This window comes from Haemaphysalis longicornis, unplaced genomic scaffold (genome assembly GCF_048455015.1).
Source record: "Haemaphysalis longicornis isolate Haplotype H1 unplaced genomic scaffold, Haemaphysalis longicornis Haplotype H1 scaffold_13, whole genome shotgun sequence".
Classification (NCBI taxonomy): Eukaryota; Metazoa; Arthropoda; class Arachnida; order Ixodida; family Ixodidae; genus Haemaphysalis; species Haemaphysalis longicornis.
This window is the reverse complement of record NW_027526233.1, coordinates 73,622,146-73,647,871: the sequence shown is the minus strand read 5'-3', so window position 1 is coordinate 73,647,871 and position 25,726 is coordinate 73,622,146. Positions and strand designations below refer to the sequence as shown.

Sequence of the window (25,726 nt, the reverse complement as noted above, 5' to 3'; positions counted from 1 at the left end):
CACAATAGACGGTAACGTAAACACGGTAACGCAATGTTCAAACTCTCTACTAAGTTTCAGTTTTCCAATATACCCGGCACTCTGTTTTACTCGTGCTGTTATTTTAGTTTAATCAATCACCAATAAATTCGAAGGTTGGAACCTATGGCTCCATCTGATTGCCGCAGAAGACTGCGCTCTACTCGCTAAGAATACCCTGCAATGCAGAAGTGTTGAAGGGCGTATGAAAGGAACCAGTGCAAGTGGAAGTGAACGGAAAAATACCAGTGGAAAAGATTAGCACCTGCGTTGGCTCAAGAACAAAAGGCTCAGCCATGGCAAGCTCTGGCCCAATTTGGCTGACCGAAATGCAGAAAGAACATTCAAGACAATCCTTTTAACCAACCAGCACGCAGGCACCGAACAGGCACTCCCAAACAAACACCCGCACCGACGCACGCACAACGGCACATTATGCAATTGAATTTCAGGTTGCTCCGGTCTCCTGCTGATAGAAACAAAATTTCTCTGCATTTTCGTGCATGTAGCGTATTTTATAGCAACTTGGCCAGTCCAATTTAAGCTGTTTTTGCGGGTATAATGCAATTGTCGGCCCTTCGCATATATTACGTGATAGCGGAGTGCGAGTTCGCACCTGGTTTTCTCTCTATAATATTCTGTGTGAAGGTTTATGCCGGTTGTAATGGGTACCTTCGGAGCGGTGTCAATCTTTTCGCCATTTTCTAGTTAACTTCACCTGTGCTCACCACCGTGCAGCCTATATTTATGTTAAAAACGCTAACGCACCCCCGCTACGTTGTCGTTGAAGTGTCGTTAACACAACACCGTGCAACTATTGCAAGGGCAGCAGAAGTTGGCCACGCGAATGTATCGATAACATCCCCCCCCCCCGCCTCCCAACCGCACGTGTCCTAATTTGTGTACGTGTTTCATCCGCGCAATGTTGAGGCGCCAAGATGCCTTAATAGCGCTTCAAGGTTTCTGATTACGTACGAGTGGACATCTTTCATGGTTGTCAACAAATTTTCATTATTGGCCTTCACGTCCACAATTCCACGGCGGAAACTCACCGTTCTGCCATATGTCACCTTTCTTGATTTGTGTCGTATTTATTGTTAACGCTCCTCTAATGTGAGTGCTATGCGGTGCCTCGTAATGTTCAATAAATGAGTCGCCAACGCCACCGCCACCACATCTCTGTAACGACGCGCTCTAAATTAGGCCTACGCTTCACTACAGTGCTGTATCACTTGCTCTTTTATTTCTCCTCTGCCGCTGTACCTTCAGCCCACACTTCATCTTTAGTGTCTTCAATGTCTTCTTGACTTGTGGTTGCAGTCTTTACTCCCTCGCACACAGAGGAAGAAACGCATTCGGCGTTGAGGAACCCATGCTGGCGTGCACATTTTCCCGTCCATTCAGTACGCGGAGCGGTTGATGCTACCACATTCGCGCCTTTGAGAAAGCGGCCCGCGCGTGTACAAGGAAGCGGTAATTGCCGGAGGCCGGAGGCATAATTTATGGGCGCGTCCTGTCATCGCGTAATAAGACGGCGGGGATATTAATCAACGCCGACCGGCTTTGTGTAAGTAACCTTCGCGCTCACCAGGGGCTTCCTTGGGGCGGGCTTTGGCGAAATCCCCGTTGAGCGGCTTCTGTGACGCCCGACTTCTGGCTTTTCTACCCAGTTTAGATGTACAAAGAAGAAAAACGCCGGGTGTAGGCGTCCAACGATATTCTAAAGCGACCTCCCGGCGAATGGCCTGATGTATTGACGTAGAGTGCTTTAGACCGGAAAATGAATTGGGTTCCCGGAACAAAAGGGGCGATGTGCAGCGTTTTCGTCGCGTCGGGAATTGAACGGCTACAAAATTGAAACTGTTGGCGATGCGGGCCATTTGACAAATGTTTTCGGTCGGGATGCAACGCCCTGCAATAAGTTTACTTTTGGTAGAAACGCGTGGAGCGGGGTAGATGGTTAAACAAAGTTGGCGTTGCCCAATTTTACTAATGGTTTATATGTAGCTTCTGATTGATTGTCGTGTTTTCATGAACAGAACCGCTTGGCCTGAACCGACAAGAGCAAGAGAAAAAGGGAAAATAAGAAAATGAAAGGAAAAATTGGGGATCCCTTCTCTTTGTGTATTCAAAATTTTTCTTCTGTCCAATTATTTTTGTCGTTGTCGGCCATTGAACGACAATTTTGGTAGCAGATGGTGACAAGGTTTGATTGTCTTCATTACACTTCATTGTGTTTTAAACAAAAGCATTGATGCAGCCACGCAACACTCGTGGAATGTGCCTCGTATCGGTAAAGCAGTCGGCTTTGGGTAAGCTAAGTTACCTGGAGGAAATCAGTCATTGAAAACCAATCGCCACTACTTCAAGTCCGGCCGCGGAATCTAACAAAAACCTTTAGTTTCAATTATGATACTAAATGTAAAAACTCCCACTTCCCCTCGCGGGAACCCCTGTGTAGATGCGATGCATAGGCGGAGCGGCGAAGGGACCGCGTTTTATAGCGCGCATAACGTTGAGGGGACTGCGTAAGCCGGTACCAGTCGATGACGACGTTGGCGTACATGTAAAGCGGCGTGGACTCTAGGTGTTTGAGCCAAGCGTGGATGTTGCTTCGCCGGAGAACGGCACACTGGTTATACGCGCAGCGCGGTCGAAGGAGAGGAAACAGCTGACGAGAGAGTACTGCACATACGCCGGCCTCAGCGCGTCTGCCGCGGCTATGACGCAACACAATCCACTTTAATCCAATCCAATCCAAATCCAATCTAATCCAATCCAAGCCAAGTCAAGCCAATTCAATCCAATCCAAGCCAATCCAATCGAATCCAATCCAATGCCCCTCGCGAGAGAGTGTTCGCTATCGGAGAGGAGAGGAGGTGAATGGCGGGGAGCGCAGCTGGCGTGGCGAGGAGAATGGCGGAGGGGTGGACAACGCCGCCGACGACGACGACGACGACGACGCCGGAGGGACAAGGCGAGGGAATCAGATGCTCTGCATCTAAAAAGAATGGGGACCGCTCGAACCGCAAGAAAGTTGTTAACGAATTATCGGAGCCGTAGGAAATGACCGCTCAACAGCAACTTCGTGTTCTGACAATAGGTTTAAATCTACATGACTGGCACTTCTCCGGGAGTACTGATAGGTCTTCAAGTTTTATAATCTCCTTTATGCAGGATCATTTGCATTATGAATTGCGCAGCGTTATGGTCCTCCCGTCTGCTCGCCATGTTAAAGCGCACTAGAAGCATGGGCTTCTAGTGCGCTTTAACGTGGCGACTAGAAGCATGGAAGTTGGAGAAAAGCCCAGCTGTATGTATTCTACAGTTCAGACCGCTTCGTTCATGCGCATTATATCCCAAGTTGAGGCCTCCAAGAACAGCGTGTACGCCCGGTGAAGAGGGGACTACACTGTGGTTATACCGATTCCGCGATGCTGAAACGTCAAGGCGAAGCCGCCCTGCCGGCGGCCCTTGGCGATGTGCCATTAGAGAATGAATGGAATAAATTTAGGAACAGATGAAGCGTGTGCACGAAATCTATGTGGCTCGCTCGACTACGCACAGCAACGAGGGCGCCGATCAGATGTTGACTGGACTTAACGGGGCCTTTCTGCTTCAACTAAATACCACCAAAACTAGCTTCTCGGACCTCAACACACTACGAGCCGCCATTAGCGCCATTCAATGGGTTGCTTCAAGCTGTGTACAATCATGCGTGTACACTGTGTGTATAAGGAAAGTTGAGTGAAATGTTCTCATAACCGTTTTAGGCATCTTCACTAACATATGTGCACATACTTCTTACATATCATCATCACCAGCCTATCTACGCCCACTGCAGGGCAAAGGCCTCTCCCACTAATCTCCAATTACCCCGATCCTGTTCCAACTGTGACCAATTTGTCCGTGAAAACTTCTTGATCTCATCCGCCCATCTAACTTTCTCCAGCCCCCTGCTACGCTTGCCTTCTCTAGGGATACACTCTGTTACCCATAATGACCAACGGTTATCTTGCCTGCGGATTACATGCCCTGCCCACGTCCATTTCTTCTTCTTAATTTCCACCAGTATGTCCTTAACACGCGTTTGTTCCCTGACCTACTCCGCTCTCTCCCTGTCCCTTAATGTTACACCTATCATTTTCAGCTCCATCGCCCTATGAGTCGTTCTAAATTTAAGTTGAACCTACTTAGTGAGCCTCCACGTTTGTGCCCCGTAGGTGAGCACCGGTAAGACGCAGCTATTATACAGTTTTTTCTTCAGGAACAATGGTAGGCTGCTATTTATTATCTGAGAATATCTGCCGTATGCACTCAACCCCATTCTGATCCTTCTAATTATCTCTGCCTCATGGTTGGGATCCGGGGTCACAACTTGGCCTAAGTAGACATATTCTTTTACCACTTCCACTACTTCGCCCCCTTTCCCAAACTGTTCTGCTGTGCCGAGGTTATTGATCATTACATTAGTTTTCTGCATATTAATCTTCAGGCCCACGGTTCTACTCCGTTCGTGTAGTGCGGAAAGCATGCTTTGCAATTTGTCCCCCGAGTTACTTAGCAAGGCAACGTCATCAGCAAATCTGAGGTCACTGAGGTATTCTCCATTAACCCTTACTCCCACCTGTTCCCAATCCAACGTTCTGAATACTTCTTGTAAACATGCTGTGAATAACATTTGAGAGATTGTGTCTCCTTCTCTGACGCCCTTTCTTATAGGTATTTTACTGCTCTCATTATGGAGGATGATGGTAGCTGTGGACCCATTGTAGATATTCTCTAGTATTTTCACATAATGCTCATCTACTGCCTGGTTCCGTAATGCTTGAATAACTGCTATGGTTTCGACCGAGTCCAATGCTTTCTCATAATCTATGAAGGCTATATATAGGGGTTCAGAATACTCAGCGCACTTCTTCATCACTTGATTGATCGTGTGAATATGGTCTATTGTTGAATAACCTTTACGGAACACCGCTTGTTCTTTAGGTTGACCGATATCTAAGGTTGCAGAAATTCTGTTAGCGATTACCTTGGTAAGTACCTTGTAGACGACTGACAGTAAGGTGATCGGCGTGTAATTTTTCAGGTCCTTCATGTCACTTTTCTGATGGATTAGTACGATGTTCGCGTTCTTCCAAGGTTCCGGTACGCTTGCGGTAATTAGGCATTTCGTACACAGGTTTGCAAGTTTTTCAAGTACAATTTCTCCTCCATCCTTCAATAGGTCTGCTGTTATCTGACCCTCACCAGGTGTTTTGCCCCCGTTCATTTCCTTCAAAGCCTTCCTTACTTCTTCGGTCGTTACTGGTAGGATGTGTATCTCCTCTGAACTACATTCTGGTAAGGCATTATCTCATTATCATGGAGGCATTATCATGGATGTCCTGGTGAATGTTCAGATCCCTATAGAACTCCGCGGCCACTGTGACTATGTTATCCCTATTTGTGATGACATTGCCTTGCTTGTCTTTAAGTCCATACATCTGATTTTCCCACGCCAAGACGCCTCTTTACGGCTTTCAGGCTACCTCCGTTCTTTACAGCGTATTTGATTCTCTCCATATTATACTTCCGTATGTCAGCTGAAAGGACAGCCCAATAACACCCTGTGGCAAGTCCATTAGGATGGAAGCTCTCCGTACAAATCGTGAGGGACGCCTTGACTCTGCTTTAGTTGTGGCTAAGCTGAGTCCGGGCTGAGTCTTGTAGTCTGACGGCGTCTGTGGTACAGGCGATACTTTGATAGACAACGGTTTTAGCCACCGGAAAAAAAAAAGACGGAAGAGCAGAGCTGCGTGAGCTATCGGGGAGGAAAGCGCTCGGACTTCCCTCGCCGGCGCCCTTTTAAGTGGAACTCGTGCGCAGGCCATGAACTGTATTGGGAAGAAGCCGCATTTCCGAGCGACACGCTTCAGTACACTGGATGATCCGGACTGCCCACGCTACGGCGTTTATAATGACACAGACCTTCCTGGGCCGATCCCATTCTCCGTCGCGGGGACGAAATACGCTACGTGTGCAGAGAACAACCCTGTGGTATGTCTCTCGGGCAACTTTTTATTTTTTTCCTTTTCCTTAGCAAGGGAACTGATCCCGCCGTTTAGAAATGCCAATTTCGAAGCATCCAGACCCGCGCTAATCCCCGCCTAAAAGTTAAAATCCAACTCAAAAAGCGGAACAAACCATTCGCGTTCTCAAACCTTCCTGGACCGATCTCATTCTCCGTCGCTGGGACGAAATACGCTACGCGTGCAGAGAACAACGCTGTGTTATGTCCCTCGGGCAACTTTTTATTTTATTTTTTTTCCCTTTTCCTTAGCAAGGGAACTGACCCCGCCGCTTAGAAATGCCAACTTCGAAGCATCCAGACCCGCGCTAATTCCCCGCCGAGTAGTTAAAAGCCAACTCAGAAAACGGAACAAGCCATTCGCGTTCTCAAACCTTCCTGGGCCGATCTCATTCTCCGGTGCGGGGACGAAATACGCTACGTGTGCAGAGAACAACGCTGTGGTATGTCCCTCGGATTCGCATTCGCAGAGGCCCAGGACCCAGTTCAGTCTCCGACAGGGGAACAAAATAAGCTGCGTGTTTTGTTACGATATGTCCCCCGGGCAACCGGGCAACTTTTGATTTTCCGCCTCTCGTGTAGAAAGAGCGTGGTTCGAATCCCGGTGCCAGACAATCCCCCCCCCCCCACACACACACAAAAAAAACTTGCAATTCTGGAATAGCAGTTGGGGCTTGGGGTGCGGCCTGACCCCGGCGACCATTTCCGGTAACGCACTCCGTCACCTGAGTAGGATTGGCCACCCTGGTGTAGTAACGGCCACAACCTCCCATGAATACGCCAATTAACCCACAGCCCTCAGCCTCCAGTGGCTGCGAAGCAACTGACCACGGTGGTGGTCAGACCTGTGGCGCAGCTTGGGGTGCTTAGAATCCCTGGACCTGGACATGCCGCCATTGGAATCTGAACTTGGAAACGTTTAACACGAGAACCTTATCTAGTGAAGCGACACTAGAGGTGTTGTTCGCGGAATTAAAGGGCATCAAATGGGATGTCATAGGGCTTGGTGAGGTTAGGAGAGCAGGTGAAGCCTTTACGGTGCTGAAAAATGGACACGTTCTATGTAACCGTGGTCCAGAGGACAGAAGAGAACTGGGCGTACGATTTCTAGTCAATAAAAGCTTAGCTGGCAACATAGATGAATACTATAGCATTAACGAAAGGGCAGCAGGTCTTGTAATTAGGCTCAATTAGAGGTACCAGCTCAAGGTGGTACAGGGCTATGCCCCCACATCCAGCCATGACGACCAGGTAGTGGAAAGCTCCTATGAATATGTGGAATCGGCAATGGCTAAAGTAAAAACACAGTATAATGTAGTTATGGGAGATTTGAATGATAAAGTTAGCAAGCATCAGGCTGGAGACAAGGTAGTTGGGAACTATGGTCTGGAATGTAGAAATAGCAGGCGGGACCTACTAGTTGAGTTTGCAGTACGGAATAACCTACGCATAATGAATACCTTCTTTTGTAAACGGGAGAGCCGGAAGTGAACGGTGGTTTACAGTTCAGCGGTATTTTCTACACACCTAATGATTTTGCATGTCTGCAGCTTGATTCTAAAAGTGTCCAAAGAGAAAATAAAAATCCCGGTTCTGTTTATGGGAGAATTAAACCGGGGCTCCAGATTAGGAGCCCAATGCTGTACCACGGCGCTATTCTGACAAAAAGTTGTTAGTGGTAGCACGATAGTTGATCTACTGGGGGCCACGTGCTAAGCGATGTGACATAAAATGAGTAGAAAAGGTGTCGGCCTGACACAGAATGGTTTAATTCTGGAGAAGCTGTATCTTGCGGTACGGCCAGTAGGACTGTTGAAGTTTTTTGCACAAAAAGGTGAAAAACAAAAGGGAACAGAGACGTAGACAAGCTGTAGCAAAGATGAAGTCTTTGCGCCGTGTCGCTAGGCCTTCGCCTTGAAAATGACGTACGTTTTGATGTCCGTGACTGCAACCTGATGGTGCCCTTTATTAGAAGGTAAAGAAAACCTGTAAGGCATCAGCTGACACCTTGATGCTCAACCCAGCGCTGTGGGGAGTGTATGACGCCTTCCAGATGATTGACCGTGACCTTTGTTTCCAGTATGCACGCTCGCAGGACGTGATTTGTACGGGATGAACTTCCACATGTTCGTTATTAGGGCAGCCGGGCCGTACTTGCAGCTAAATAAAACGTAGTTATTTTTAGTTTTCATCAGAGGTCATATCCAGGTAGCTATACAGCTCCAGCGGTGTTGTATTATAAGAAATCGTAATTCATGACACTCTTTGACACTGTAAGTACTTGACAGGGAAGACTCCCAGCGGCTCTAGGGTGACAGGATATGCATATGAAGGGTTTTGATTTTGTCGACCGTTTACAGTTAACCCTCATTAATACCTCATGACTGCCATCGAGCAAGAACGATGTAACGGCTGGTACCAAGGGAAATTTATTGAACATTCACTTGAACATGTTTTATGGTTGCTTTCTAAACTCAGTAACTTCATGCTTTCATTACGCAAATCACCTTATAATCTTCACCTTATAATTATAATAATTATAATATGATCGCAAAATATTGGCTATGTAGTTAAAAAACTGCTGAACAAAAACAATATGCTACTGTGAAACCGAAAACCATAGAAAACATAATCGCTCATTCTGGTCTAAAATTTCGACCGTAAAGAAATATCCTGGCATGCATTTTGCTTACAGCAGACAAACAAATTCGACCGCCGAAGAAAGTGCACGATGCACTAGCCTTTTACTTTTCAGCGCGGTGTATCCCAATAAGTTACATTACGTAGGTCACACGCAGTTGGCATACTGCGCTTGGTGGTTTGCTGCTTTAGGATGCATGCTTTGTGTGCCCTGGGTTTCGGATATTTTTATTGAAGCGTCACAGAAATGAAGCTAGTCAAAGAATACAGTGCACAGAACTTATCCCTTATTTTGTTTGTTATTTACGACAATTCATTCTTATAAAGGAAGGAAGACTTTCTCAGTACTTTTAAGGCACTCTTTGCGCTTCTGTATAAAGAAATAAAATTTGGCAGCACTACACATGCAGGTAATAACAACGTAGAACGTTTGTACAGGCACTACAAGCTGATCAGCAGACATCACTTATATTTCCCACGCATTTTTTGCAATCACCCCACCCTTCCAGTTATTTTTAGGGCTGGCGCAGGAAGTTTTGCTTGCGTAATAAATTTTCGAGGCAATAGTATTCAAATTACCCCCTCCTGTTCGTAAATGTAAAACAGCAAATAGTCTGCCTTGAGATCTGCTTGTTGTGAATTTAAAAATCACGCGGAGAGCACAAAGTAATACGGCCAATAGGAACACCCTCCAATTTTTCGACCTGCCCAAGACAGAACCGTGCCCAGATATCTATTACACAGCCTAAAGATCGATTTTGCAGAAGCAACTTGCGTTGAGTGGACCATGTTCTTGCACTTCGAGAAGTTAGTGAATGTAAATTGGTGTAACGTTATTGTGTTTAAATAATTGCACTCCACATTAGTACTGCGGAACTCTGCCATGAGAAGTTTCAAAGTTTCGTCGTAGCCCATTCACGTTTACAACCATCCTTGTTGAACAAATGCAACGCCTGGGGCTTTGCAACCGTGGGAATAATATTTGAGGGCCGGCTCTATGTAGCCTGTGGACTAGATGACCGTGTGCAGCGTGTCTGAATCGCTCGTTGTGTTCAGCGTTTGTTAAAATGCGTGATAAGAAAATAAAAAATAAAACCAGGCGCACAAGCGTTCTTTCGCGCCTGACGAGTGTTACTAAGTGCTCTTCTATTTCGCATTCGCCGCTCGTGCTGTTCGCATCTGTTAAGCACACGGTAGTCATGTCCACGAGCTCGAAACATTAGCCAGAAGCGCGAGAACTCATTTGCAGGCCTAATGGCTTCGCGCCGCTGAAGGCTGTCTTGGAGTAATTTCTCAGTGGAACGAGGACATTCAGTGCAAATGGCGTGCGAGTGAATTGTGGGAACGAAGGCAACCAACATTTGTAACTTTTTCGATGCCACTCTCTGTTTTCTTTCCCTCGAGAGTTGCGCATAGCGGACGTCTCACGAAGGCTTCATTTAAATGTCAAATAACGCAGTTTGTTGAAGTTGTTAGGATGCCATTGTAACTTCGCGTGTCATGCTCATTTTGTTCCTGTTTCTTGCAGTGGCCGTATTGTAGCCGGTAGTGAAAACGGGTTAAACTTATTGTCTAAAAATCGGATCAGTCGCTAACGTACTACTCGTCTTTGTTTTGCGGCGCAGATACCCTGAAGCACAGCAGCAGTCTACTACATTACAAGGATAGCGTGGGCATGTGTTCGGAGTGCAGGTTAGTGCGCACAAAACCATACCCCTCGCGAAAACATTGTTCTACCAACGTAATTTAAAACTCGCTGACCTGAACGCAATTCGCCGTCACAAAGGGAAAAGAACTTGTCAACTGCTGTTTCCAACCGTCTGCGCGGTTTGTGACAGAACCCATCAAAAATAAATTTCTGAAAGATATCGGTACGGAAAGTTCTCGTTCCTGCCTGTTTTTAAATTCGCGTTTCTACTTCTTTGAGTGTAAAACTATGAAAAGTAAACGCAGTGTATCCGTCCAGCCTTTAACATACAGAATCAAATGGACACACTTGGGGGCCTCCTCAGCCCTATTTATTTCAGATTGCATGTTTTAAAGCAAAAGATCACATTTATCTAAGTTATACTTTGGGGAGGCCACAGAAACATCTCTTGCAGCTGTGCCCACTGCGATAACATTTACACGGGAAATCCTTCCAAGCCATTTTATCGTGTTGAAAGATAAATCATTTGGTTACATAGATGGGCAAAAGATCAGAGCGCAATCAATGCTGTTGGCTTCACAGTACATCGAATTGGCCCGCCTTGGCAGTATAGAGGACCCAGTACTAGAAATAAACGTTTCTACGGGGAATTGTGAACAGAGGAAATTTCTTTTCGGCTGCAAGTGGGCTAGTGCTTCACATTAATTGGCGAATTCTGATGAAAGTCTTAATGGTATATATTCATTATCGTGCACAGAACAAAAACGGAAAGGTAAAATAGGAGAGGGTTCACTTTCATTACGTGTTGCAAGTAAAGGGACGGGGACATTGCAGCAAAACATACACCTTAAGTGTACCCACAGTCCCATTATTTTTTTCCATTAAAAACCACGCTACAGCGCATTCTTCGTTACTCCGCGTCACTACACCTACAAATAGAATCAAAATGCTCCTTATATCCCTCGCGCGGGTCTCGAAGAATATCGGCGATTTTGCCCGCGAAAACAAAATTGCAAATAAACAGGGATTATTTAAATAGTTGCAATTTTTATTCGATTCTTGTTAGGCATATGATTGAGTATCTCACAACAAAAAGAAAATCGGAGCGAAAGCTGGCAATTCAGCACCCAGCGTTATGCAGATGGGCCCTATATACCCATACCAGCATTTGGACTTGTTCAAAAAGGTTTACTCAGTCAGTTATTAACAATACAATGGCACATTTTAAAATGGCGCCGAACAAAATCGCTGGGGTACGTTGGAACATGAGACATGAGTAAAGGGCAAAATGATACCCACAACTGCGAAATGTTCACTAATAAGCATTTTTGTGGGCCAGCTTCGCCACAGTGCATCCGAGCGATGAACAGTGCAGTGGTTTGCACAAAATAAAATGCCTCTACTGAAGACGCCCGTTGTAACATCGCACTAAAACAAGTCATCTGGGCACAGAAGTTCAGCAACGCGAATTTCCATGCATGGAATGCCGACGAGCACATTTTTACCCTGAGCCTGATATTCAACTTCGCTGATAACCTATTCCATTCATTTGATCCAAAGGATATATAGCCCTTCATAGTTACAGTGAAGCCTAGCCACGGGTGTGTAAGTGTAGACACAATGAAAATATTAATAAGCGATACAGAACCACCTGGCGGACTAATATGATTCAGTAATTTTATTAGGATGTTTGAACAATTTGCGGCTTAAAAGAGGTGCACCGTTCAGTCGTCATTACTTCCAACTGGTTGTTTTTGTGTGATGTCATTTAAAACTTCAGCATTAGCAACAGCGTTTCTTCCGGGGTGGATATTTTTATTTTTATTCAGACAGACTGTCAACGACTTTGTGAAATGAAAGTCTGGTGCAGGTGCTAGCAGGACAACAATTTCTTCCCGAGTGCTGCAAAAGATGCCTGGCAGCAAACAACGTCTCACACTCTTTTTTGCTCTATCTATCTATCTAGAATAAATGAATGTTTGCCAGTTCTTTGCTGAATACAGAGTCATTGGCTCACCAGTTGGCTAGGCGCGATGCCCAGTGAACAGAACAGCCAGGAACAAACTGCCTGTCACGACCTCAGTTGAAGCACCGTGCCAGCAGCTCTCGCTCGTGACTGATGGAGTTCGCATAGTTTTTTTCTTCACAGAATTTGCGAATGTAGCCGGCTTCCGCCCAACGCACGTTTAAACGTGCCGCAGCTGACTTGGTCAAGCACCGGTTAACACAGTTTACCCTATTGTTGGCACCAAGAAAACGTCTACAGAGTGGATTCTAAAGCAAAAACCTTTAGGCCCCTCAAAAGCTACAAAATAAAACAAGCCCCCATTCAAAAGCTTGGGACCGAGAAAAGCTACCTTGCTATGAAAAAATATAAACTGCGCAGTTTAAACATTTCCTGTTTGGGCTGACAAAGTGCAACCAAAGCGAAAAACTCCTTTTTGTATGTTCAACTTCTCTGTGCCTCATGTACTACTACGGGAAATGGGGCTGAAGTGAAGATGGCAGCGAAAGTTGAGTAAACACTGCAGGGTCAGCTTAAAAGCTTCGGAAGGAAATATTTCGAACAGCCCACATATGGACCTTTACCACACATGTTTGTGTGGCGGAATGGCTGCGAGTTCACGGAATGGCTGCGGAATGGCGAGCGAGTTCACGGAGAGACAGAAGATGTCAATTCGTAGCACTGTCACGGCAACGTAGTCACACAAACACACTCGCAAACACTAGAACACATATAAAAAGCCGCTTGCGGACAACAACACACGGCCATTCACATGCGCTCACGGCCAAAGGAGTACCGCGCGCGGGTACCCTGTACAAATGCAAATACAACTTTGTGCGAGTGAGAACGTAAAATCAGATTTCGTAGTTATATAGGGCGGAACGAATTGGCCTTGTCACTGCAGGAGAGGCCGCACTACATTTCTTGCGGAGGGGCACGCGCCTGGATTTCATCTTTATCTTGCGGGGCCTGGTCATTGGTTTAACGAGCCGAGAAAATCGTAGCACGATGCGAAGTATACGAGCGGCGGAACGCAGCGAGGAAAACGTGGGAAACCAGACGTGACTTGAAGTTTCCCGCCCCCGTAAACTAAGGGTCGTTTTTGAGAGACTTGCTAAAACCAGGCGTTGAAAAAGTTACTGCGGGCCAAAGAATGCATGGGTGTACGTGGCCTTGTCTTCGTTTATCTTAGGGTGCCATTTCGTTAGAGTACGTAGACAAATTTGTTCTGGTGCGTAAGTTCTGGCATTTTTATTTTGGTCCAAGCCGCTCTGTAGAGAAGAATTTGAAGTTGTATAATAAAATGCTTTTGTTCTCATTAAGCGGAAAATAATCCAACGTGAAACATTCATACGGAAAAATGCAAACGGAAACAGTACTTCTTTTGCCAGAGCTAACCATGGCTAACTCAACCGAACACTAGTTCAGTTGAAAGTTAAACTTTGATTTCGAAGAATACTTGCGTTCAAAGAAGCTCGCCCGCGTAATAATACAGTCTCGTCCACGCTAGGATATTAGTTATACAGAAACTCAACCACTTTTAGCTTGTCGTCTAGTAGAACAGCTCATCAAGCGATGATTAAGGCTAGCAAAGGACACACCACTGTACTGAATATCAATTGGTTTTAGCGCGAAAGTGCTAGAAGCGTGATAACGGAGAAGCTGCTTCTGTAAAGTTTCATGAGGGGGAAAAATGGCGACACAGCAAGGAAGAGAAGCGCCTCTAAATTTGGCAGGCAGAAACGATCCCGGCGCTTTGCTACACCGCTTCGTTCACCGGTCTGTGCATACTGCTGCATATATGAATTTAAAGGGGCCATGAAGACCAATTACAAGTTTGGTTCAACAAAAATACTTATGTGTCTCCGGAAAGTGACACCACTTTTATTAGAAACTTCCAATGAATGTTTGAGATAGTAAAGAAACCATACTTGGCAGTTTCGCCTCCCCAGCCATTTTCCGGCAATTTCTCTATTATGTCACAGAATCTTCCTCGCGCGATTAGCGGCTAGCGACCTAAGCCACCGCCAATAACATGACTTACAGATTGTCGTGAGAGCTCTGGTTTCGTTTGGTCATTTAGTTCAATAAGGATTCATATTACGTCACTCTTGCCTATATTAAGTCAATATAGCGCGGAATTTGTACGCTGTTGTCCATTTCTGGCGTTATTATGCTAAAAAAATGTTTTTTTTTACTGGAAGAGAGCAGAATGAGTTACTAAAAAGGAGTTCTTTCATCCAAACGACGTAGTATTTTGTCGTCACGGCTTCATTTCATGACTCTTTGCAGGAATATTTAAGTATACCTTTCAAGACATATAGCTTAATCTGTAACGGATTGTCTGTTGTGGGAATGTTCTCGCTACTGCGTGTGTGTACGAATAGTTTCAACTCTACTGTAACACTTCTGAATCAAGAATAGGCAAGTATAACTATTAGGGTGACCCAGTCGCTTGCAGTAGAGTACAAGGAGCAGCTAATTCACAATCATGAAAAAAAAACCTTCGCGCGCAAAAGAGGCTTCGCGCGCGCCATTGTTTGAGCAGAGTCATGTGTTTACGCGCTACAGTGACCAGAGATGACGCGAGATCTATGGAGCTTTTTCAATGCACGAGCGAGCGGTGGCATGCGTCAGACAGAGGTCAGTGACTTGCTGCTCAATATGATAGTATATCGGCAATGTCAACTTTTCGTTCAGTTTAGTTTTCCCGCCTTTCTTATCATGCGTGCGGGCAATAAAATCTATTGAATTGTCTGGAAATGTCCCTGTTGGTCTCTTCACCGCTTCCGTTCCCTCTCTGGGTGCTGTTTTGTGCCGAAGCTTGTTCCAATCTGCATTTCAACACGTGAAACGACGGATTTTCTTATTTGAAGAAACTCACATATGCGACACTGGAACAAACCCTGTGATAGTACAAAGTACCCTTGCAAGAAAAACAGAAGGATCAGCGATGCGAGTACGCGCCATCGTTTGGTCTCTTACTGAAAAGGTACGCTTCGGCTGTTTTTAAATGCAGAGCATTTCAGTAACTCACGATGTCACCCACGTTGACGTCCGTAGTCCGCACCGTCGTTGTCCCTACTATATAAAAAAAATAATTTCCGGCGTCCGGTTTCGATCCCTCGACCCTGCGGGCGGAACGCAATCTGCATGGTGCTCTACCCACTGCGCCACAAAGCCGACACAGAATGGGAGGCTACGAGCGCGCCTTATATCGTTGACTCATTCAAATTACTGCTGACGAGCGCTCTCTCGTCAGCAGTTGCCACAAGTGCAACAACATTAACGTAACGCAAACTACTTAACGTCGTGCGCCCCCGGAAATGCTCTGCATTTGATCGTGCCCCTCGCGAGGGGGATGTTTCACTGCGTCTTCTCTCGGTCGCGGGACCCGTGGCGCCATCCGGCGGAGGCGCGCCACAACTCGTAGCACTTTGAAAAGATGAGGCGCCAGCCAGCTGTGTGTGTGCGTGCCGCACTTGTACAAATGGCGAGTGCATTGGCTGTCCACAGAGCAAAGCATTCGTGCAAGTAAGCCGTTGCAGTCAGTCTTTCATTCATTTCCTCGCTGTGTGCCAAGCGCGTACTTTTTTTGCAAAAGCGCTTTCGTAGTACTTAAAAATAACATTCTTGTTGCAAAAAACACGTTAACTACCAGCAGAGCCAAGTCGCTTCATTCCTCTACTTTGTCGGGCTCACTCTTCAGCACAGACTATTCTGCAAAACGCCGCAAGAGGTTCTGTTTTGAATTATCTGCTTCGGCGCTCACACAAACTGAGTGTTTTGGTTGTGACTACTATCTGCAGTTTGTGACCTACTCTCTCACCGTGTTCGTATGTGTGGTTGCTGCGTATTTCAGTGGCTTCGTAATAGTATTTATTGTTTGTCTGGCTTCTGCCGCTTATTCCTCCCATACAATCTAATTCTATGACTCGCTTAGAAAATACTTCCTTGTACTGGCGCGTATAAGAAAGAAAAAAATTATCATTATTGTCGACAAATAAATGAATTCGGCAAGTTGTAGCAACTTGTGCGCGGCGTAACGGTAGCCCCAACATTACTTTTTCTTAGTAGCATGATGAAGCACGCTAACCCAGGAAACGAGTTTTAATTGTTTTTGTTTTAATTTTGTTTCACGTATTCCCACGAAAGCGATGGTGAATACATTTGTTATTTTGTTAGGTCTTTGCAAAATTTTATTATGTGCTTTGTGAGCGGGATCTGCTTTTTCAGTTTACTGCGTAGAAACGCTTGATCAGTGGATCTTTGGGGCTTCAATACTTCATTTCAGGTTATTTATTTGCTTTCTTTCTTCTTTCCTGGGACTCCCGGTGGTTGCCAGATTTCGCTATGGATCACTAAACGTTGGTTTTGTTGGGTTGTTTTTTTTTTCTGCGTTCTCTTGTCGTTTTCCTTTTCACTCAAGGATCTGCATTTATGCTATCGGAATGATTATTTGTCCTAAATGCGGAGTTTCTTTTTCTCTCGGCTACAAAAAAATCCAGTGTTTGGGTTATTGCGAACTCGGTAGGCAATGCTTACACGTTAAAACTTTGGGCGAACAGCACGTAAAGGAATTTTGCTGTAAAACATTAATGTGGTCTGCGTGAGGGGAACGACTTAGCTTCCTCGGTGTAGCTGGTCCACTAGACGCCCCAGAATTGACCGAACGTAGCATTACGTAGCATATTATATGTCATTTCAAAGTGTCTGTCGAATAATTTTCCAAACTGCCAAGATGCGATGTCTTGTTCTTTTCATGCCCCCTTTCTCGCTCAAAATTCCCACCTCTCAGGAACCTATGAAAATAACTTTAGGAAAGTGATGTTTGGCATAAAGCAAGAGGTAAACGTGAAGGGGAAACTTCTTAAAGGTCTTTCAGGTTTCTGAATATTTTTATTCGCTGTCCAACCTGACTCCCCATGCATTTGTATGGGATAATTTGCATGACTATGGAACTTAGTCGCGCAACATGCAAGACTTGAATTTGAGCACAAAACAAGTTTTCATCCCCGATATTAGCTGCGCGAAATATTTTACAATTCGCTAAGTAACTACAGACCAATCCCTGTTGAAACGATTGCCATGAGCGGGAAACGTGCACAATGTATTTCGATGGACCGTATGTTGTATTATGCAATACTTGCTTCAGGGTAGGGAAACCAGTGCGGTTTTTTTAAATGCTTACTTACACAAAAAAATGCTTTTTTTAAACAACCGTTGGGTATACATAGAATACTCTTAAGGGCCGGGCGAAATTTTTGGTGGCATTCTACAGTGGCATTCAATGACTTTCTTTTGGTTAAAGGGCTCCCTCTTCCTTTAAATAAGCGGAAGGAACATGATATGAATAAGTTGTAAAAAAATACAGAAAGAAAAACTCCGTCAAATAAATGTATACAAATGACAAAATAGTATCCTATGCGTAAAACGTTACTCCACAAAATTTTCCCATTGTTGAGCCAATTTTCCCCCTCGAAATTGCAGATGGCAGATCGCAGTTTTGAAAGCATGCATATCAGCAGAATGCGATCAGTGGCCAGGTGGAGATACAAAATATTTATCGGCAGTGAATATTTGTTGATCAGTAGAATTACTGCCCCCTGTTTGCACCAACCCTTCGAGAACAAAAACTACACGACAGGGAGATTGCTCCGGCCCCATGCGCAACCTCTTGGCGCACGCCAGGAGTACAAAAATACTGAAAATACTTTTGGACAGTATCCGTTATATTAATATATAATCATTTCTGTGGAACAAAAAGAACCGCAGCACCTGGGTGAACTCGCGGTTCGTTTATTCCTCATGCAGTGAATTTTTAAATGCCTTATCAGATTCAGCCATGTCCTTGTCCAGTGGACACGTTGAAATAACAGCTCCGTGCAGTCGACAGCGCGCCCATCTGAGGCACCTGACGTCCGAGTTCGATCCTACCCTGCGACGGAGGCGTCGTCTCAGTTGTTTATTTTTGCGCTCCATCTCGACACACCATCGACCCTTCCCATCGAACCCACCAAACAAAACCACTACACGCAGAGCTTATTCTGCAGTGCACCTCAAGAATAGGACGCAGCTTCTTTCGGTTTTCAGTAAAAGCTTCAGCGAATGACACCTTGCTTGTTCCTTGGGAGACCATATTGTGAAGGTGTGGACAAAAATATGCTTCACTCTGTACTGGTTATGAATAAAGAGAAGATACTTTTCCATTTGAAGCACTGCTTGGCACCCTTTAAAAAGTTTGAAAATCAGTCTGAAACTTTCGGTAAAAGCAACAAAGGCTGCCGCTGATATACACTAATGAGTGCACAGCTCTTCCACAATTAACGAAGACACCTCCTGCCTTACCCTTGTGGTCTTGTTTTCAAATATAAAAATATATGTTGAAAGCCATGAGTGTTTTGAATTTTCGATGCACTGGTGGCATACATTACTAACAATGCACTTTAATGTTTGATAATTGCTTTGCAAAAAATAGCGAGTTTTAATTCGTTCATGGCGCATGTTCTGGATAAAATTTTCAGCTTTTTTCAATTTTCAGTAAAATATATCTGTGGAAAGTTGCAGCATCATTGTCTCTGAAAGTTAAACTGTTGGTGCAATATTTTTCAAGAAAGGTGCAATCTAAGTGATACACAAATACTCCAGCATCCCGAACGATTTCTGTGACAGCAATGCAGCTAAAACTTATTTTATGCTCGATATCCTGTTTTAATACACACTCAAACGCAGTAGATAAACGATTTCATTCTTTTTTTGTCTGCCTGGAAGATTTTCAAAAGCTACAGTCAACACAAGCACAGAACGGCAGTGCGTCACTCACTTGTCGAACCAGATAGGTGTCCCAGTTTATTTTTGAAATTTTCTTTCAAGTGGTATTTAAGCTAGTTCATAGCTACAGCTAAATGAAAGCCGACCAATAATAGCGACGTTGCTTCAATGACGTCGTAAAAGCCCTCAAACAATTCTCAAAAAGAGAAAAAAATATTTCGGACAAGTAATTCTTCAAGTTACCGATTGGAAGTAGAGCACCAATATACGGCTGGGGTACGTCGTTACGCTATCGTCTCAACAGGAAATGCGGTCATTCAGGACTGTCTGAAAGTATTTGAGGTTTTGAAACAATAAAAAATTGTTGGACTGTCCATTTACCAGACGTGTCACCTAGTTGTGGATAGCGGCAAACGAAGTATTTCCCTAAGTGGTGGTATTTTGATGATTATTCAAAAGAAGTTTAGAATTATGTTCTTGTACTAAACAGGAACGTAATAACTTTCTATGTAATACAGAAACTTCAGGAATCGGTGAAAGATTTCTACGAACATCGTACACCAAGGAACAAAGCCAGCATAGAGTTTTTAAGGCCGCGCAGTTTCGGTTTTCCGTAGCGGACATTTCAGGACGGGTTGCTCAGAATTCGGGAGCTCATTACGAGTATGACCGGGGCGTGTCTTCATTATGCCGGTGGAATAAGTGTTTCCAGTCGTTAGACTAGAGAGAATAACAAGCCGCAAGCTGTTCTAAACAGTATTCCCTCAGAAAAACGCTATAAAGAATCGCTGTTTCACTGGCGGCGCGAATTCCATTCACCGCAGATGTCCAGATGTGATGCACCCTGAACCTCACATCTGGGCACCGTACTACCTTACGGCCACGAAGTGTGCTTCGCTATAATCATTGTCGATATGTGGGAGACTAAATGTCGGATAAGTGTTCCTTTTGCGAATGTCTCCAAATAAAATTTGCGCCGAAAGCACAACTGGGTTTGCTTAAAAATAGATAAGGGCATTGCGGACATAGCAAATGTGAGTGTAATGCTGTCACAGCCTAAAGCCAAGAATGCGTCAACACTTTTGCGCCATCGTTTTCAATGTGGTTTAAGAACAAAGTTCCAAACATCATCTTTTTGAGAACAAGGAGGTGCATGTACTGGTTTGTATTTTTAAACTGTTGCTTTAACACGTTGTCTTCGCCGCTCTTCCATTATTGCAAGGTAAAGCAGTCAATCGCCACAATGTTTTATAACGTCATCTCGTTTAGACGAAAACCTAATCATATGTTCATTCTTGATATAAAATTTCCTCCACTATGCACTAGAGTGCTGTGATGCACGATTTAGCAAGTATTCGTACTGGTCCACGAACTCACGTAATCAGGCAGCATGGTCTGCTGTAACCAATAAAAAAACGGCGTCTTCGCTGGGCACAGTTAGTATACGGGAAGGCAGAGCATGAGCTCTCGGTTGCCAAAAGGCCCTGAGTCATGTGTGCTGTGCATTTACAGCACCCTTAAAGGGACTCACATGATGCTACGTCGACTGGTGCTGGCTGGATAAATTGAACAAAATGCTGACTTTGTGAAACGGGCTAACCGTGTGAAGAGCACCTTTGAAAATGACCCCTCCCTTTGAGCTTCGAGAATGATTACGACAAAGGACATCACGGCAAAAAATATATGAGGCCATTTTAATTCAATGAGCTCAGTTAAAGGAACTGTTAGCAGGTAACGAAAAGATAAAAACAGGAGATGTTTGCAATTTATTATTTAACTGCTACGCGCACCATTGCGGAAATCTTTTAGATTTGTTTAGACCACTTTGAGGTCGTTACCGTCTGCGAAAGCGCCCTTTGCACGAAAGGTTTTTTTTCACTGCGACAAAAAATACCCTCCTCCGCCATGAATAGCAATAGAGGTCAGTGTGATGTCTGCACATCATATCGATACGCAGACGCATTGGCGCATTTAATGATGTGTCGCGACAAATTACGTGGGAACAAAGTGCAAAGCTACCTAGCTGCGAAAGCTGCACAAGTTTTTCTCAACATGGTTACCTCCGCTAGGTGACTGGCAAAAGTCATGTAGTTGTTGGCATTCTTTTTTTTTACTTCACCATTCACATCAGGTGGGTGGATTTGGGGTTGTAACTTTGCCAGCCGGCATTCCCTTATCTTGGAGGCGTTTCCAGACCGTTATCACCAATAACTAGTGCGGTAACGCATTGCTGATGATAGGTAACCACAGTTGCTCTTAAACATCGGGTCCAGATTACCCGCACATCTCAAGAGTGCAATCCGACAGTGCAACTCACCTCTTTCTGCACGCGTCCAGTCCTGGAGTCGGCATGCTCGAGCGGGCGCCGGAGACTTTTTTGTGCGGTGATCGTGCGAGTGGCATCACAGCGCGGAACGGAGCTGACCCCCAACACAGCAGAGCTGACGAGGAGCAAACGCACATTCTGGCGCTGCTGCATCCGAGGTGCTGGAGGCGCGGGACGGACGGGAGAGGAGCGGTCCGAGAGAGGCCCCGTTGCCATGGCAATGGACGCCACCGTCGACGCGGCCTGCAACTCCCCTCTCGTCCTTCTTTTCCCCGCATGCCTGGAACTGTTGTCTCCGTTTCGCAGACGCAGAGGGCGCTGGCCCATATGCGAAAGACAAAACAAATTGGGCTTTTCCCCACTGGAGTATCCGAAACGAAGAGCACATCGGGCGTGGCTGTGCATACTGCGACACGGTTGCTTTGAAAGCGAGCGTTTTCGTTATGTTTTTCGTTTTTTTTCTGCATTTATGATTGAAAAAGCTCCTGAGATGAGCATTTATGATTGAAAAAGGTGAAGACAGTGTTACCCCTGTCTTCACCTGCCACTGTTCATGCGGTCCTTACACCTTGAGAGCGCTAAACTAAGTGGAAGTGACCAATTTAAGGCACTTGCAAACGAGCGGACCGTTGATAAAAAAATAAACACCGGCGAATAAACAAACATGAGCTTGTACGCTTATAAAGAGGAAAAAGCACTAAGACCATAAATATTCTGTTGTTGGTGACGGTGAAGACCGCACACGAGAAGCCAAATTCCGTGAATACTCAGTAGCTTTCAAAGATTCTGTGGTGCTTTAGTGGTGGATGATTTTTGCGCCGACTTTTTGGCGGTAAACCTATGTACTATTATGTTGTGGTACATTAATTTCGGTGCTATGGACATTAAATTTGTAGCACAACTGATTCACGCTGTTTTCAAATGACAATGTTGGAATGGGCCTGTTTTTCTTAGTTTTTGTGAAAGTATTACGAGGGATTAATGTATATTGACTCAGCGGTGATGTTTGAGCGTAATTTAAGTTTTCGCTTGACTTTCTTAATAGCTTCCGATTTCAACCATACGACGGGGAAATCACTTCGGGCACAAAAGGAAAATTAGTTATGGCAGCTATAATCCGTATACTGCTCTAAGCACCGAATGTCTTAGTACTATTCCTGCGATACCTGATGGATCGTAGTGAATGGACTTCTAAAGCCGGTATCAGTGAATTATAGATCTAGTGTTGGAATAAATGTCAGCACGTCAAGGAGTCAACGAAATGGTAAATTTAAAGCCAGCAAGGTAAGCCGTGCAACCCAAACAAAAAGTGTACTTTCGGGAGTCTAGATGCTGTAAATAAAGCTTTAAGCACCCGCACACGATTAGTAGGTGGAACATCCACGGCTCCACAAAACGCTTCTTTGCCAGACATTAAGACATGACTTGTTAAAACTATGGCATGGAGAAGTTTTTTTAAAGGTTTATTTCCACGGCGGTGGATAATACCAGAGTCCTTCAATGCTTCTCTGGTCATGAAACTCCGGGCCAAGTTTCGTACGGGGACAAAGGCTACCGCGAGTGGCGCCACCGCAGATTGGAGGGCCTCGGGCGGCCGCCGCTGCTCTGTAGCCAGGCCGGCAGCCAGGAACGAGGTAGCAGCGTGCCCGTTAGCACTTTTTTCGCCACTCTCAAAATGATACGTCCGTTTAACCGGCCCACGACACGTAAAGCGAAAGCCCACTGCTGATAAGGCGGTGAGCCTGTGTTACCCCGTGGTCCGTTCCCTGCCAAATGCGCTCTGACCACGCCCCCGGCTGCCCTCCGATCAACACCAGCGCCGTGGAGCGGCAGCGCACGAAGCTCTCCCTTAGCGTGATGGCGAAGTTTCATGACCAGATAGCAATTGAAGGACTCACGTAATACGTTGGACATACTGGGTGAAAGATAGAGAGGACGTTTATACGTCGCCATGGAGCGTGGAACACCATAGAGTTATCGGGCTCAGCTTGCCTTGCTTGGAAACTTCTCGAGCGGTGAAAACTTCGTGCCCCTCCCCGCAAGCCATCTTTACGCGCAGCGCCTAACGAACCCGGTGGTCCGAGTTCACGATGTAGCACGAGAAACAACGCTGCGTGTTGGGAAGAAACGCCGTGATGTTCGCTCCTATGCATCAACAAGAAACACACTGCGCGATAAAGGTACCCCACCGCATACAGGTGGCCTGGATAGGAGCTCACTTGCAGTGGTTATGGAATACTGGAAGGCAAACGAGGAAATATGGGAAGAGCAGTAGAGAATCAAAGACAGCCAGGGCAATCAAAAAAGTAGAAAGGCAGACCGAAAAAATAAATGGAGAGAAAAAATGTAAGCTAAAACCTCCTTAGATATGTATAGGACAGCGAAATTGCACATCAGAAAGGAAAATTTGTCCGATAATTCCAATGGCAGTGCCTTGCTTTTCGAGGATAAAGCGTGTTGCTTGAGAACTAAGAGCTTTGGGGGGGAAGTGTAAATAAAATGATGGGGTATGCGTGGTCTGCGGAGAAGAACCAGCGCCTATGCGGCACATAGTGTTGCACTGTGAGTGTATCTATCCAAATCTTCAAGAAGAAAATGTTCGGCTTCACGAATCTCTTAAATTTCAGGGTAGCACACAGAGAGTAAACTTGACGTGAACAAAAGATGAGAATGTTGGTGGACTAAACGCAGAGAGTGAAATAATGTCTAGGACAGCTACCATATATAACAGACAAAATTTATTTCGAGTTTGCCTTAAGAGCTGCGCTAGAATTATACCATGGGTACAACATAGAGATATTAGCTACATTGGTGAAATGAAACGTCACCCCCATCACCAAAGGACTACCATCAGCAAATCCATCCATCCATCCATCAATCAATCAATCAATCAATCAATCAATCAATCAATCAATCAATCAATCAATCAATCAATCAATGAATCAATCAATCAATCAATTGCACTTCAGGTTTAATTCCGAAAACCGACATTTAGGGAGTGCGGTTGTAAACGTATTACAATGGAAACAGCAGGCACTGCTCTTATCCAACATTCATCCTATTTTAACGGCAAAATGTGTCCGAATAACTGCCGCTACGGTAGCATGATGATAGCAGTGAAGCACTCGAGGCGTTGAAGTAGTTTTAAAGTTAACTGATTTAATTTACTGGTGACATTGATGATATTTAGCACATACAAACTTGAAACAATTACACTTATGAAATAGATGAGAAAGACAGTCAAAAGATTAAGAGTGCTTAGCGGGACCTGGCTTACTGGATCGCGGTCTCCCGGCGAAAGGTCACGACGACGGGCGCCAAAGTTTCTGAAGTGAGTCCGGGTGCAGGCCGCCCGCCGCCTGCTATTGTCGGCGGAGCCGCGTTATATCTGCGTCAAGCGGTCCGGTGGGGATCGTATTGGGGGAAAAAGTGTATTCTGGAGTGTGCGGACCGCGGGGAGTAAGGCTTTCAGCAGCAATCGACGAGACGCTTCTTACATCCAATTAGATACATTTTCGAAAGGACAAATCAACCAACCACAGAAGACACAAAGCTCAAACTCGGAGGCGCCCGTTTCCGGCAGAAGAATTACTGGTGAGGCTAAAGTAGTGTATACAAACTTCAAAGGAAAAAAGACAAGCGGCCGTTTGAACTAGACCGAGGGTTCGGTGCACAGAGCGGCCTGCGCAGACACTTCGGCGGGTGTGGAACGCCGCGGCTGCGCTGAAACCGAAGCTGAGCCGATGGCTCGCTCCCCTCAACAGCCGCGTCCTCCTGTCGGCCAGAGCTCAAAGACACACTCCCCATACGTTTCGTAGAAAAGCTAGACCTTGGTGGCCGAAGAGGGACGCTACAAAATAGAAAAAGCAAACAGAACGGGGGTTCTGCGACACTATCTACAGTCTAATCCACTTATAACAATATCCAAGTGCCAACGAAATCCCATCGTTATAGCCGATGATTGTTATATGCGGGTTGCTAAATAAAAAGACGTAGCAGAGCTCAAAACTTTTTATTTGCATGCAAGCAAGGTTGTACTGCTAGCTATTTGTGTAAAAGAAGCCACACTCCGTCAGCTTTCTTTGCTGCACATGAAGCTGACGCACATCTTTTGCAAGAGCGTCTATAGGTGCTTCACCTAGCTGAGCGAATTGTCATTGGTGGAAACGAAGTCCTTGAGAGACTACCACGCATTGGGCCTCCTGCGAAGGTGCTACCCGAGTAGGCTGTGCAACCGCGTCGTCA

General features: G+C 45.4%; 1 long non-coding RNA gene across 1 annotated transcript in view; it reads right to left on the bottom strand.

Annotated features, from left to right (window-relative positions):
* Positions 1-21,640, bottom strand: part of LOC144164100 (uncharacterized) — a 140,037-nt gene extending 118,397 nt beyond the window's left edge. Inside the window, exon 1 of the long non-coding RNA XR_013321050.1 lies at positions 21,473-21,640. This is a non-coding gene — a long non-coding RNA (uncharacterized LOC144164100). The remainder of the gene's footprint in view (positions 1-21,472) is intronic.
* Positions 21,641-25,726: the final 4,086 nt, after the last annotated feature.